We start from the raw sequence: 14,245 nt of genomic DNA on the forward strand, positions 1-14,245 counted from the left end.
TATATAGCACTAAAACAAAACTGAGTATAAAAATGTACAAGTTATTAGAATAAAATGACATACACAAAAGATGGTATAAAACGCATAAGAAGCTGAAAAGCATAGAAAAGGACATAAGATATAAAATATACAGGGATAAAAAAAAAGTTAAAAACAAGAGAGGAGTGAAGTATCTTAACTTTTAGTGAATGAGGTTAGATCAAGGCAGCACCCAACGCATTTCCTCCTATCTGGAATTCATCAAAGGGTGATTTGAGACTAGAGACAGACCATATATATATATATATATATATATATATATATATATACTCATCCTGAGGGGGAAGTGATGTATACATCACTTCCTGTAATTAATTAATTGAAGTGATCATAAATGTCCAAAATACAGGTATAATACAAAACTATTGTGATTATATTAATAGGGATATCAAATATTACAAACATAATCTAAAAAATGCAGTACAGCGTTTGTAAATCATGAAAAAAGTACAGAGCCACGGACTTCCTGTCCGGGCAGTGTATGACATCATATCCGCCCCACATCCGGTATTCTTATCCCCAAAGTGCGTATGCGTTGGTTCTGTGTGGCGGAACGTGTTCAAGCTGCTATCACGTGTCTTCGATGCGGCTGGCAAGATCATGTAATGTCTATACTAGGGTTGATAAGAACGGAGTCCTCCGGCGGCCATTTTCCATTAGAACGAAGTCCTCAATACTCAGTATTTGCGGCGGCCATGTTTTCGAAGTCCAAATAAACCATTTAAGGAAATTCCCTGATGGTTGCTTTTTACTTGGATTCAGTTCTTTGCCCAGTCTTTGTCCAGCTCCATATCGAGTTTTAAATATGTAAAAGATGGGAAATAAAACTAATAAGAAGGTGGGATCAAGGGTCATACTAACTCTATTTAGGTTCATCAGATACACTAGATGTCCTGGCTGGTCTATTAATCTTAATATATAATAATATGAAGCCTTAGATTGATATAGTGAAGTTGCCAATATGTATATAAAAAATCATGTATGCTAGGTAGACCGATTTTTACTGCAGTTAAGATAATTCAAAAATGATAGTGGTCACTATAAGAGAGTAAGAGAAAAGAAGGAGACCATGCTTCATAGTCTCCATTGGGATGTGAATCCCAAAAGTATACATTTGATATGAAAACTATTTATAGGAGGGGGAGGATACCAAAAAAGAAAGAGCGAGAGAGACCAGGGTTCGAAGATTAGGTACGTATATACACACAATTATGAGAGCATTCCTCCAATTCTCTCCCAGCATCTAAAGATTTACAACACCCATTCTTCCGAGGAGGACTCCCATCTTTGTACTAGCCGAGCCCAACCTTGCTTAGCTTCCAAGATCAGACGGCATTGGGGGTCCCCAAGGTGGTATGACTGTAATAATAGTGTGGAATCATGGACAGAGGCCCATAAGTGTCCGTATATACAGAGAATAGAATTAGTATCCAGGCCTGGATACTTAAATTCTTAAGGGATATGACAGATTTAGAAAACAGTATATGTATCTAGAGGCCAGAGTGCCGAGGAAAAGTATACGTATTTTACAAAGATATCAGAATAACGAAAGGACGCAATTACGGATCAAAGAAGGGAGGAACTTTAGATAGGGTAATTCCGGAGTTGAATTCTCTATAACGTCCATTTTAATTACAGCACCTGGTCTCCCCTGGGGGGTCCCCAACCAGGTACTGGCCAGGCGCAACACTGCTTCGCTTCCAAGTTCGGCCGGAAATGGGCATGTCCAGTGTGGTATGGCTGTAATAATAAGACAGAGATCCGGTTCAAGTGAAGGGTGAATGGAGCTAATAGAAGAAAGGGCTTACATTACAAGAAGGGTGCTATCTCATATCCTTCATTGAAGCCATCTGGATGAAGGGTGTTCAATTTGTAGATCCAGAACATCTCACTCCTAGAAAGGAGGTTGGAGAGATCTCCTCCTCTGTATCCCAGAGATACCAGTTCGATGCCTTTGTATGTTAATGCCTCTTGATCTGAGTTGTGGCACTGGTGAAAGTGTCTTGATACTGCATGTGTTAGAACTTTGTTCCTTATGTTCCTGATGTGCTCTTGAATGCGAAGTTTCAATGCCCCCTTAGTTTTGCCAATGTACTTCATTTTGCACAGGCATTCCAGGAGATAGATCACTGATGATGTGTTGCAGTTAATAAACTTTGGTCCGATACTCTTTATTGGTGTTAGTGTTGTAAAAAGATTTCCTATTCTGATGAAGATATCTGCAAATATTGCATTTACCACATTTAAAACTACCCACACATTTAGGCACGGTGTTCCTTGCTTCAGGATTCCTTACCATGCTAGGTGCCACAAGGTCCTTTAGGCTTTGAGATTTCTGAAAGACCAATTTTGGTTCCTTAGTGAGGTAGTCCTTCAAGATGGGGTCCATTAGCAATATGTGCCAGTGTTTTTTAAGTGTTTGTTTGATGAGGTTCTCGTGCCTGCTGTATGTGGTAATGAATTTGACTGTGTCCTCTTTATTTTCCTTGGATTTGTATTTTAGAAGTTCTCCTCTTTCCAAACCTTTTGTTCTGATAGTAGCTCCATCCAAAAGTTGTGTCGGGTACCCCTTTTCCTTGAATCTTTCTTTATATACTTCGAGTTGTAGATCTCTGTCTTCACTAATTTTGCAGTTACGTGCTATTCTGTTGGACTGAGAAAATGGAATGTTGTCCTTCCACTGTTGCCGGTGATTGCTCCTATAGTGCACATAGCTATTCATATCTACCTTCTTGATGAAATTGCTCGTGATGATTTCCTTATCTGAATGCGTTAAAACCAGGTCTAGGAACTCAATTCTATCGGTATCATCTGTGGCCGCAAAGCTGAGGTTCATAGTATTATCCGAAATGTACGTTAAAAATTCTTTAAAACTTGGCTGATCTCCTTCCCACACAATTAAAATATCATCAATGTAGCTTTTATAAAAAATGATATGCTGGTACGGGTTACTCGTAAAAACATACTTATTCTCCCATTGTCCCATAAAAAGATTAGCAAAGCTGGGTACAAAGATGGTGCCCATCGCTGTTTCACAGGTCTGGAGGTAAAACCCATCTAAAAACTTAAAATAGTTATGCTTCAATATAGAGTTCATAAGTTCACATATGAAAAGTCTATGATCCTCTGTGATTAGATGGTCTTTGCTGAGAAATTCATTACAAGCCTCAATCCCCTTCTCATGCTCTATGCAGGTGTATAAAGATTGCACGTCTATTGTGATCCATCTATATGTGTCCTTCCACTGGAATGTCTCCATTAAGTTTAAGACCGATGTAGTGTCCTTCAGGTAAGCTGGCAATTCCATCACATACTTTCTCAGGAATATGTCCACATACTCTGAAAGATGTGAGGTCAGGGAATAAATCCCTGCCACTATGGGTCTACCTGGGGGATTGTCCAGGGATTTGTGTATTTTAGGGAGGAAATAAAAAATGGGGGTGATGGGGTTGGAATTTAAAAGATACTGATACTCCTCTTTAGTAATTATGTCACGTCTAAAACACTTTAAAAGCATTATTCTTAATTCTTCCACAAAGGTTTCCTTAGGGTCATCGGGCAGTGGTATAATCTTATTTTACTGTAGTCGTTTGATGGCTTCCGTCTCCCTATTTGTAAGGTTTCTCTCCTTAATTGATGTAATGTTAGCATCACAGAGGTCCTTCTTTACTAGTTCATAGAACAGGCCCACATTGTGTCCCTTGGATTCTAGGGGATAAAACTTAGAAGTGGGTTTTAGACCAGATTTGGATTGTTCGTAATTTTGTATCACTGCATCTTCTTTTTTGAGAAAATGGCGTTTAAGGGTGATCTTCCGTATGAATTTATTCAAGTCTATAAAGACATCAAACTTGTTCATTCCCTTTGTAGGTGCAAATGATAGACCTTTGTTTAGCAGCGTAGTTTCATGATTGGTCAGCGTGTGGTTTGAGAGGTTGAAGATAGCTATTGATGTTGGGGGTTCTACTGTAGGTTTCGTCTTTTGAACAGGCTTTTCCCTCCTACCCCCACGTGTGTATATACGTACCTAATCTTCGAACCCTGGTCTCTCTCGCTCTTTCTTTTTTGGTATCCTCCCCCTCCTATAAATAGTTTTCATATCAAATGTATACTTTTGGGATTCACATCCCAATGGAGACTATGAAGCATGGTCTCCTTCTTTTCTCTTACTCTCTTATAGTGACCACTATAATTTTTTGAATTATCTTAACTGCAGTAAAAATCGGTCTACCTAGCATACATGATTTTTTATATACATATTGGCAACTTCACTATATCAATCTAAGGCTTCATATTATTATATATTAAGATTAATAGACCAGCCAGGACATCTAGTGTATCTGATGAACATAAATAGAGTTAGTATGACCCTTGATCCCACCTTCTTATTAGTTTTATTTCCCATCTTTTACATATTTAAAACACGATATGGAGCTGGACAAAGACTGGGCAAAGAACTGAATCCAAGTAAAAAGCAACCATCAAGGAATTTCCTTAAATGGTTTATTTGGACTTCGAAAACATGGCCACCGCAAACACTGAGTATTGAGGACTTCGTTCTAATGGAAAATGGCTGCCAGAGGACTCCGTTCTTATCAACCCTAGTATAGACATTACATGAACTTGCCAGCCGCATCGAAGACACGTGATAGCAGCTTGAACACGTTCCGCCACACAGAACCAACGCATGCGCACTTTGGGGAGAAGGATACCGGATGTGGGGCAGATATGATGTCATACACTGCCCGGACAGGAAGTCCGCGGCTCCGTACTTTTTTCATGATTTACAAACGCTGTACTGCACTTTTTAGATTATGTTTGTAATATTTGATATCCCTATTAATATAATCACAATAGTTTTGTATTATACCTGTATTTTGGACATTTATGATCACTTCAATTAATTAATTACAGGAAGTGATGTATATATCACTTCTCCCTCAGGATGAGTATATATATATATGGTCTGTCTCTAGTCTCAAATCACCCCTTGATGAAGTCAAGATAGGACGAATCGCGTTGGGTGCTGCCTTGATCTAACCTCATTCACTAAAAGTTAAGATGCTTCACTCCTCTCTTTTTGAATGTTTTTAAACTTTTTTTTATTCCTGTATATTTTATATCTTATGTCCTTTTCTATGCTATTCAGCTTTTTATGCGTTTTATACCATCTTTTGTGTATGTCATTTTATTCTACTAACTTGTACATTTTTATACTCCGTTTTGTTTTAGTGCTATATATTGTAATAAACTTGTATATATTTTTTATATAACTGCCCAGCTTTGCTATAGTTTTAGCACCATTGGTCGCTTTTACTACCTCACTATCCATTTACAAATAAATATATATATAGGCCGTAACTAGGTGCGTACTGTGTCTATGGGCTCTACCTGCCGTAATGTGTAAAAGGGGACTCTACCTGCCGTAATGTGTAAAAGGGGACTTTGCCTGCCGTGATGTGTAAAAGGATACTCTACTTGCCGTAATGTGTAAAAGGGGATTCTACCTGCCGTAATGTGTAAAAGGGTGCTCTGTCAACCATAATGTGTAAAAGGAGACTCCACCTGACATAATGTGTGACAGGGCCTATACCTGGCGTAATGTGTGACAAGGGCTCTACCTGGTGTAATGTGTGACAGGGCTCTACCTGGTGTAATGTGTGTAAATGGCGCTACTGTGCAGTGTTATTTGAATAATGACGACTACTGCGTGCACTGGCCCTATTTTCGATATGGGAGGGGGGCGCTAATGCTGTTTCTTGCACACCGTGCTAAAATGTCTAGTTACGGCACTGATCTATACTAATCGCAGATGTACTTACATATGTTATTAGTAACGCAAATGACAGCTGTCTCGATAAGAGCTGTATTCTGCGCTCACTGCACTTCCGGGTTTTGGCCTCGGGAGTCCCTCTATATGGGGGGGGGGGGTGTGCTGGGAGGGATTTGATTGGATCTCTCTTGGCAGAATGCAGAAAAAGAAGCCCATAGGCTTCTATAGGGTAATGCCAGCAAAAGATGATTAGATGATTTTACCCACTGCATACAAGCCCAGGATTGAGGGGCTTAGTCATACTTGCCTACTCTCCCGAAATGGCCGGGGGGCTCCCGAAAATCATGTGGCGCTTCCGCCCTCCCGGAAGCATGGGCAAGTCTCCCTGCCTGCCACAAACTGCCGGCAAACCCCTGCCACCACTTACATCCTCACGCAGCCGAGGGGAGCTGAAGACATGATTCGCGTCATCGGGGCTCTGTCCCATTGCCTCAAAGCCTATAATATCAGCCCTACCCAGCAGTAGCACCCATGGCCACGCCCCCAGTATGCTGTACCACGCCCCGCCGAGATGGCCTCCTCAGCCACAATATCGGCAAGTATGGGCTTAGTACATATGGGAAATGAGGGCAAAGTCTGAAAATGGTAGTGTTCAGGGTTTTTGCATTTTCCCATTAGTAAATCCCGCCCTCAGTCTTGTTACTCTGCATCTTACATCTTAGTCTATCTCCTTCTTTACTGTTTCCTATACCTTTATGCACACAGCTGCATCTGTGTGTCTTAAACCTTCTCATGTTTCTCTTCCATCCTTCTTATAGTCACATCTGGTGCTCACCCGAAGGGCCACAACATGCTGGGTATCTATAGGTCCCTATTAAAGACCAGTTTCCCTTTGGGAAAGCTGCATCAAACCATTCTTCCTCCCCAGTGACTGCACTGGCAGTAGCAGTGGTTTTCCATTGGAAACGCTCCCTGCTAATCACAGCCAGAGAGGGGCTGCAGACAGTGCAATCCCTAGAAGCTGTCCAGGTTAATGACCGCAATATCGCACATTTACAGAACCCTCCGCCACACAAGTAAGGAGCCGCAACTGGTCAAACCAGAACTGACAGCATAAATTCCAGTGACATTGTACCACTCTGCTACTGAGAGTTAGGAATAACGGACACTTCCTCTTTAGAGGAACGTCTGAAGACTATGGGGGTCATTCAGAGTTGATCGCTCGCTAGCAGTTTTTAGCAGCCATGCAAACGCTAAGCCGCCGCCCTCTGGGAGTGTATTTTAGCTTAGCAGAAGTGCAAACGAAAGGATCGCAGAGCGGCTACAAAATAAATTGTGTAGTTTCAGAGTAGCTCCAGACCTACTCAGCGCTTGCGATCACTTCAGACTGTTCAGTTCCGGATTTGACGTCACAAACACGCCCTGCGTTCGGCCAGCCATGCCTGCATTTTTCCTGGCACGCCTGTGTTTTTTCAAACACTCCCTGAAAACGGCCAGTTGACACCCAGAAATGCCCACTTCATGTCAATCACTCTGCGGCTGCCATTGCGACTGAAAAGCGTCGCTAGACCTTGTGTAAAAATACATTGGCCGTTGTGAAAGTACGTCATGCGTGCACACTGCGCCGCATATGCATGCGCAGAAGTGCCGCTTTTTCACTTAATCGCTGCGCTGCGAACATTTTTCACTAACTTGGAATGACCCCCTATATTCCATACTGATCTAACTGGAGTTTAAAACTAACGGTAATCTGATTTTATCTGTTAGCAATGGATTAAAGAGGATTCTAAACATTACAGATTATAGACTGGGCTCTTCACGCCCATACAGGAAAAATCACAGATACAAATGTAGAAAGCCAGCAAGAAGGGTTTAAGTAGGGAATGCACTTCCATCCTCAGTAGTAATCACTTTCTAATCCAAATTTCTAAACGTATTAAAGTTTACCTCTGTTCTCCAGATGGGAAACATTGTACTGTACTGCCCTGTACAGAAATGTATTTGCATCACAATTAGCTACAGAATAAATAAATAAATATATATATATATATATATATATATTACTATATTACTATATTAGCATGCATATAGTAGGGAATTGAGACAAGGGATGAGAGTGGGGTTGGGTAGGTGTTACCAGCACTGGGGATCCCGGCGGTCAGAATACCGCCCGTGGCCTGCAGGATCCCGACAGCAGAATGCCGGCGGGGGTGGAGGGGAGGTGGGGCGATTGCAGCGTAGTCTCTGCTAGTCGGCATGCCGACTGTTGGGAGTTAGAGGGGGGCGGGATGTAGCCGTCAGTAATGTGTCCGCTGGTCACCTAACTACATTGCTGAGAGTGTAATCCTCCCTCTGTATAAGTCATTGGTACGGCCGCATCTTGAATATTGTGTAGAGTTCTGAGCACCTCGCTGTACAAAAAGATATCTTGGAACTTGAAAGGGTTCAGAGGCGAGCTACAAAATTGATAAAGAAGTCAGAGGAACTAGATTAGGAGGAAGGGCTTACTAGGTTAGATATGTTTACACTAGAAGAGAGGCGTCTATGAGGGAGGATCTGTTAAATTTGCCGGCTTTCGGGATCCCGGTGGTCAGCATGCCGACGCCGGCAATGCCGCCAGCCAGAATACCGGCGCACAGGGGCTATTTCCACTCATGGGTGTCCACAACACTCATAGAGTGGGAATACAACCCGTGGCGAGATCAGCTCGCCACCGAGCCAACAAGGGGACTTGCCCCGCTGCTGGCATTCTGCCAGGCGAGATGCCGCCAACGAGATCACGTATGTATTCCCTAAGAGGAGATATGATTGATATTTACAGATATATAAAGGGACAATACATGGAGCTATCAGGCAATTTGTTTATTGAGAGATCTCTACACAGGACTCGCGGACACCCTCTGAGGTTAGAGGAGAAGAAATTTCATACCCAGCGAAGGAAGGGTTCTTCACAGTAAAAACTTTAAGGATTTGGAAGTTTCTGCCAGAGAAGGCAGTAATGGTGGAGTCAGTCAATATGTTTAAAAATGGGTTAGATAAATTTCTAACTGAAAAAGATATCCAAGGATATAGCATTTAAAATGCATTTAAAATGAATGAATTTTAGTAACAGCATGGATTATAGCTGTCAATTAGACTATAAACATAACATCATCTGGGTCATATTATAGTTAAACTAGAGTTACTGTACATACATACAGAATAGTGTAGAAAATATAATACAGGTTGAACTTGATGGACAACTTGTCTTTTTTCACCCTCATTAACTATGTTACTATATATATAGATCACCAATTTATAAATCTCTGCCAATATGTTACATATGATTTCTCCGGCAGGGTCCACAGGTTATCCACAGGATAACATTGGGATATGATGACGCAACAGCGGATTGCACCAAACGGTCAAAGCTTTCGGCCTTCCAGCATGCAACAGACCCGTCCATATATACCAGCCTCCTTCCTCAGGCAAATCAGTTTTTTGTTTGGTGCGGCAGGAGCCGGACCATGGTAAAGAGGGCTGCTGTTTTTTAGCGCCCATAAGCTTTTTTATTTTATTTTTATAGTCTTACTATTTTTTGGAGTAACCTTTCTAAAAAGCGTCTTATATGTACCTTAGAAAGAGTCGCTCCAACAACTCCCCGTAGTGTTGCGATATCGCTTACCCACGAGTACAGTACTGTTTCGGTGGGCGTCTCTGTCGGATGCACTAGCAAGTCCAGCAGACGTTACCCGTCTGTGGCCGGAGCACGGGGAGAAGGTAAGGCATCGATTCCATTTAGAGGGGGAACACGGACACAGCTGTACTGTTTTGGGAGGAGACACCAAACAGTCGCTGACGTGGCTGCCACCTAGGGTGCACCAGTGCTAGACCCTAAGGATCATAGACTCCAGGGGTAGTATGAGACCGCGATCCCTAGGGTTGATGTCAGCAGTGGGGAGCAAGACGGTCCCCTGGTCGCCCCTCCCCCCGGTTCATGACCAGTTTCCTCCGAGTCTCCTGCCATGAACTGATTTCCTGCTTCCATCTGAGATGCTGTGTATCTAAGGGGACCCAGTCGCAGCATAGGTGGCTGTGTGGCTGGTGCGTCAGTGTTCACTTACGCATCTGTGTTCACTGTAGGTTCATGGGGAGAGTTTGCTAACATATTGATCGATCCTGGAAGCGGGGTGAGTCTCCCTGTATCCCACTCTACTTGGCATGGGTAATACAGCCCTAAGTCTCTGTCTACCTTTAAATACGAATAGTTGGATAAGTGCCTGATGCATATAAGTCTGATAATTATTACTGTTGTATTCTTTCACTGTGCAACTGAATATGGTTAAATCCTATATAAAGTAATGCAGTAATATGTTTCCACTACATACTTGAAATGTATCTGTAGTTGATTATGTGCTCATATTGCTTATTATACTAATGTATAACCTGTAACTGATTGCTAGTGTGATTGCTGAGTTTACTATAATTCTGTCAGTTTTTCTGTCTATTCCGATTCTCAATGCTGGTGCAAAGCAGGGTAGGGTCTGATTGTATGTCACTTTAACAAAATTTAAAGTGATTACAGTCACAAATTGTGTAGTTACACTGTACAAGTGTGTGATTATTGATCATGTCAAAGAGCAGCAAGTGTGAGGAAAATACACTCACAGCAGCACCAACACTCATTTCATGTTTGTCTTGCAAAGCTGGGTTAACCTCTCAGGATCTGGTTCAGAATGGTTTGTGTGTAAATTGTTTTAGCTTTCAACGAAGTCTCCTGAAAAATCCACGGCAGACACAGGTGCAAGTGGATCCCTCACAGACATTGTCCAGTATAGCTGAGCGGATAATGCCAACTTCTGTACCAGGGATAGGTTACATTATTAACCCTTACATGCAGCATTCCACCTGGGGTTTATTACATCCAGCAGGGGAAGCGGCAGCCTCTCAACAAAAACAGGCTGAAAGGACGGTGGTAAGTAAATCACATAGACATAACTCAACATCTTCACAGTCTACACATGTTTCAGATGAGGATTCATCGGAGGATGAAAACTCATTACACTCTGGTTCTGCATACGGAAATGAGGAGGAAGGTCTCAGCTCAGTGGACATACAGTATCTGAGTTAATTAATGCGATGAAAGCCATTCTATCCTTAGAAGAATCAGCAGAGCCTCTGTTAAAATCTAAGGCGCCTTTGTTTAAACGTCTCAAAACAGTTAGGACTGAGTTTCCTGGGTCAGAACAGCTGACGGAAATTATGCAAGAGGCTTGGGTTACGTCCAGTAAATGGAATTCCAATTATCCTCTTCCGACTGGGGACTGTTTAAAGAGGGAGGTGGCTCCCAATGTAGATACGCATGTCATCCGAAAATCTACATTACCTCTGCCTTCTACATCATTAAATGATGTCACGGATAGGAGAGTTGATGGTTTTCTAAAAAACATTTTTTCTGGCGAGGTGGCTTCGGATGACGATTTCAGAAGCATATTCTCAAGCTGATCTCCCTGTTCCGGGTACTGTCTCTGCTCACTGTACTCATAAGGTACAGTACCAGTCAAAAATTTGGACACACTTTCTCATTCAAATGAATGAGAAAGTGTGTCCAAACTTTTGACTGGTACTGTAGGTCTATCATGGGCAGCACAACATAATGCTACAGCAAAACAGTTATATAAGGCAGTCACATGGTCTTCCATTAACACATTCATTAGACATTATGCCTTTGATACTTTTGCCTCCCAGGATGCTGAATTCAGGCAAAGGATTCTCCTGTCCAATCAGGAGCGTCCCCACCACTAAATTGCTTTGGGACATCCCAATGTTATCCTGTGGATAACCTGTGGACCCTGCAGGAGAAATATTCGTTATGGTAAGAACTTACCGTTGATAACTGTATTTCTCCTAAGTCCACAGGAGCCATAGGGATCTCACCCTGACGCACCTAATTTGAGGATCCTTTCACTCGCTAATCTCTTCCTTTTTGTACGGAATGGTGTGCATGTGTGTTCTTCTCACCTGATTAGGGCTCTCTATGATGCTCCTGCCTTGAGCTTTGGAAAACAACTGATTTGCCTGAGCCAGGAGGTGGGGATATAGGGACGGGCCTGTTGCATTCTGGGAGGCCAAAAGCTTTGATAGTTTGGTGCCAATCCGCTGTCGCTACCTCATATCCTAATGTTATCCTGTGGATCCTGTGGACTTAAGAGAAATAGAGTTATCAACGGTAATTCTACCATAACGATTATTTTGGTGCCCAAATGGAACTGAAATGATGATATCGCATCCATCAGCAGAAACATTTGAATAGCCGCTGGCGGGTGCGATCGTGGACAGGAGGGGAGGGGGATTTGAATTCTGCCCAAAGAGATAACCAATGTTTTATTCATCTCACATATTCCCACTGTCCTGAAAAAGGGGCCCTGTAGCATTTGCTACTGAGATGTGATAGCATCTGGCCAATTTTCAGGCTAGTGCGCATGTGCAGGGACCATTTTGCATATGCATGGGTTGGCCAATGTAATCAAATAGCATTGGTGCGAACGCCTCTGCCTGATTAACAGGCAGAGGCTTTCGCAGGGCAGCCGGGGGCGGCAATGCAGTGTTGCGGGGCGTGGCCACGTGATGTCACGCGCGGCTGCTGCGAAGGTAAGATGGCTGCGCTGCGCCTGCCTGTGTAACACCACATCCCGCTTAACTCGAGGCTGTCTGCCAGTGCAGGATAGGAGGAGGACTGATGCTCTGCTAGGTATGAGGAGGAGTAATGCTGGAGAAGGAGGAGTGATGTTCTGCAGGGTAGAGAAGGACTGATGCTCCGCAGGGCAGGGGAGGACTGATGTTTTGCAGGGTTGGATGAAAAGTGATGCTCGGCAGGGTTGGGGGATGAGTGATGCTCTGCAGGGCATTGTGAGGAGGGATGCTTTGCAGGGCAGAGGAAGACTGATGCTGCAGGGTAGGGTGAAAAGTGATCCTCTGCAGGGTTGGGGTAGAGAGAGGTTCTGCAGAGCAGTGAGAAGAGTGATGCTCTGCAGGGCAGTGCGAGGAGTGATGCTCTGCAGGGCAGGTGAGCACTGATGCTCTGCAGGGCAGGAGAGGACTGACACGCAGTCTATATATAACGGATAATTCTGCCTTCTGCTGTCACCTTCTGCCTCTTCCTGTCACCTACTGCCTCCCAATGTCACCCCCTGATTTCCCCTGCCACCATCTGTCTCCTACTTTCACAAACTGACACCCTCAGTCACCCCGTCACTGACTACCTTCCCCGGAGTGCCTTACCACCCCTATGTGCCTCACCGCCCTGTCCTCTTAAAGACATGCCCCCTTTTGAGTGGCCATCCCTCCTTATCCGACGAAGGCCCACGCAACAGTACACCCTTTGCATTTTCCATACCCCCACTTCAAAATCCCACTGTGACCACTGTGGGTTCGGTTCCCTGAGAACTGCAACCCCCCCCCCCCTTCCCCCGAACTTCATACTCCGAGCCCGGATCCGAGTCTGACTCGGGACTTCCCGCCAGACTCGGAAACCAGAACAAGGCAAACCGCCATCATCCCGCTGTTGGAATCTCGTGGGTTTTGGATTCCATATAAACAGCCACGCGTCGCCGCCATTTTCACTCCAGACTTGGAGAGTGAGGGAGGCACGCCTCTGTCTCTCTGTGGGTGGTGGCGTTGGGTGGGGTTAGCGTGTGCTCTGTAGGGATCCTGCTGCAGTCACTGTGGTGTACCTGTGCTGTGTTAGGGGTGCTGTCCTGGCTGTCACTGGTGTTTCATGTGCTGCAGCTGTACATGGGTGTTGCTGTCCTGGCTGTCACTGTGTTGTACAGGGTGCAGGGGCACTGTCCTCCTGTATGCTGGAAAATATAGGGGTGCTGCTGGCATTTTATGTTGTAAAAATTCAGGGGTGCAGTTGTTAAAAATGAATAGCACACTGCTCCTGTATGCTTTAAAATATAGGGGTGCTGCTGGCCCTGTATTTTGTAAAAATTCAGAGGTGCAGTTGTTAAAAATTAAAAGCACACTGCTCCTGTATGCAGTAAAATATTGGGGTGCTGCTGGCCCTTTATGTTGTAAACATTCAGGGGTGCAGTTGTTAAAAATTAAAAGCACACTGCTGTATGCTGTAAAATATAGGGGTGCCGCTGGCCCTGCATGTTGTAAACATTCAGGTGTGCAGTTGTTAAAAATTAAAAGGCACAATGCTGTATGCTGTAAAATATAGGGGTGTTGCTGTTCAAATAACATTACACTGGCCCTGTATGTTGTACAAATTCAGGGGTGTAGGGAAAATCAATGTACACTGGCCCTGTCTTGTATGCTGTAATTATTCTAGGGTGCAGTGAAAATCAATGTACACTGGCCCTGTCTTGTATGCTGTAATTATTCTAGGGTGCAGTGAAAATCAATGGCCCTGTCTTGTATGCTGTAAAATTACAGGGGTGTTGTGAA

General features: G+C 43.6%; 1 protein-coding gene and 2 pseudogenes across 3 annotated transcripts in view; 1 reads left to right on the forward strand and 2 right to left on the reverse strand.

Annotated features, from left to right (window-relative positions):
* The window catches only part of NHSL2 (NHS like 2), a 738,014-nt gene that overhangs the window by 81,059 nt on the left and 642,710 nt on the right, over positions 1-14,245 (forward strand). The gene's annotated exons all lie outside the window — the stretch shown is intronic.
* On the reverse strand, positions 1,288-1,406 carry LOC134950025 (5S ribosomal RNA; annotated as a pseudogene).
* On the reverse strand, positions 1,669-1,787 carry LOC134950116 (5S ribosomal RNA; annotated as a pseudogene).

Source organism: Pseudophryne corroboree, chromosome 8, assembly GCF_028390025.1.
Source record: "Pseudophryne corroboree isolate aPseCor3 chromosome 8, aPseCor3.hap2, whole genome shotgun sequence".
Lineage (NCBI taxonomy): Eukaryota > Metazoa > Chordata > Amphibia > Anura > Myobatrachidae > Pseudophryne > Pseudophryne corroboree.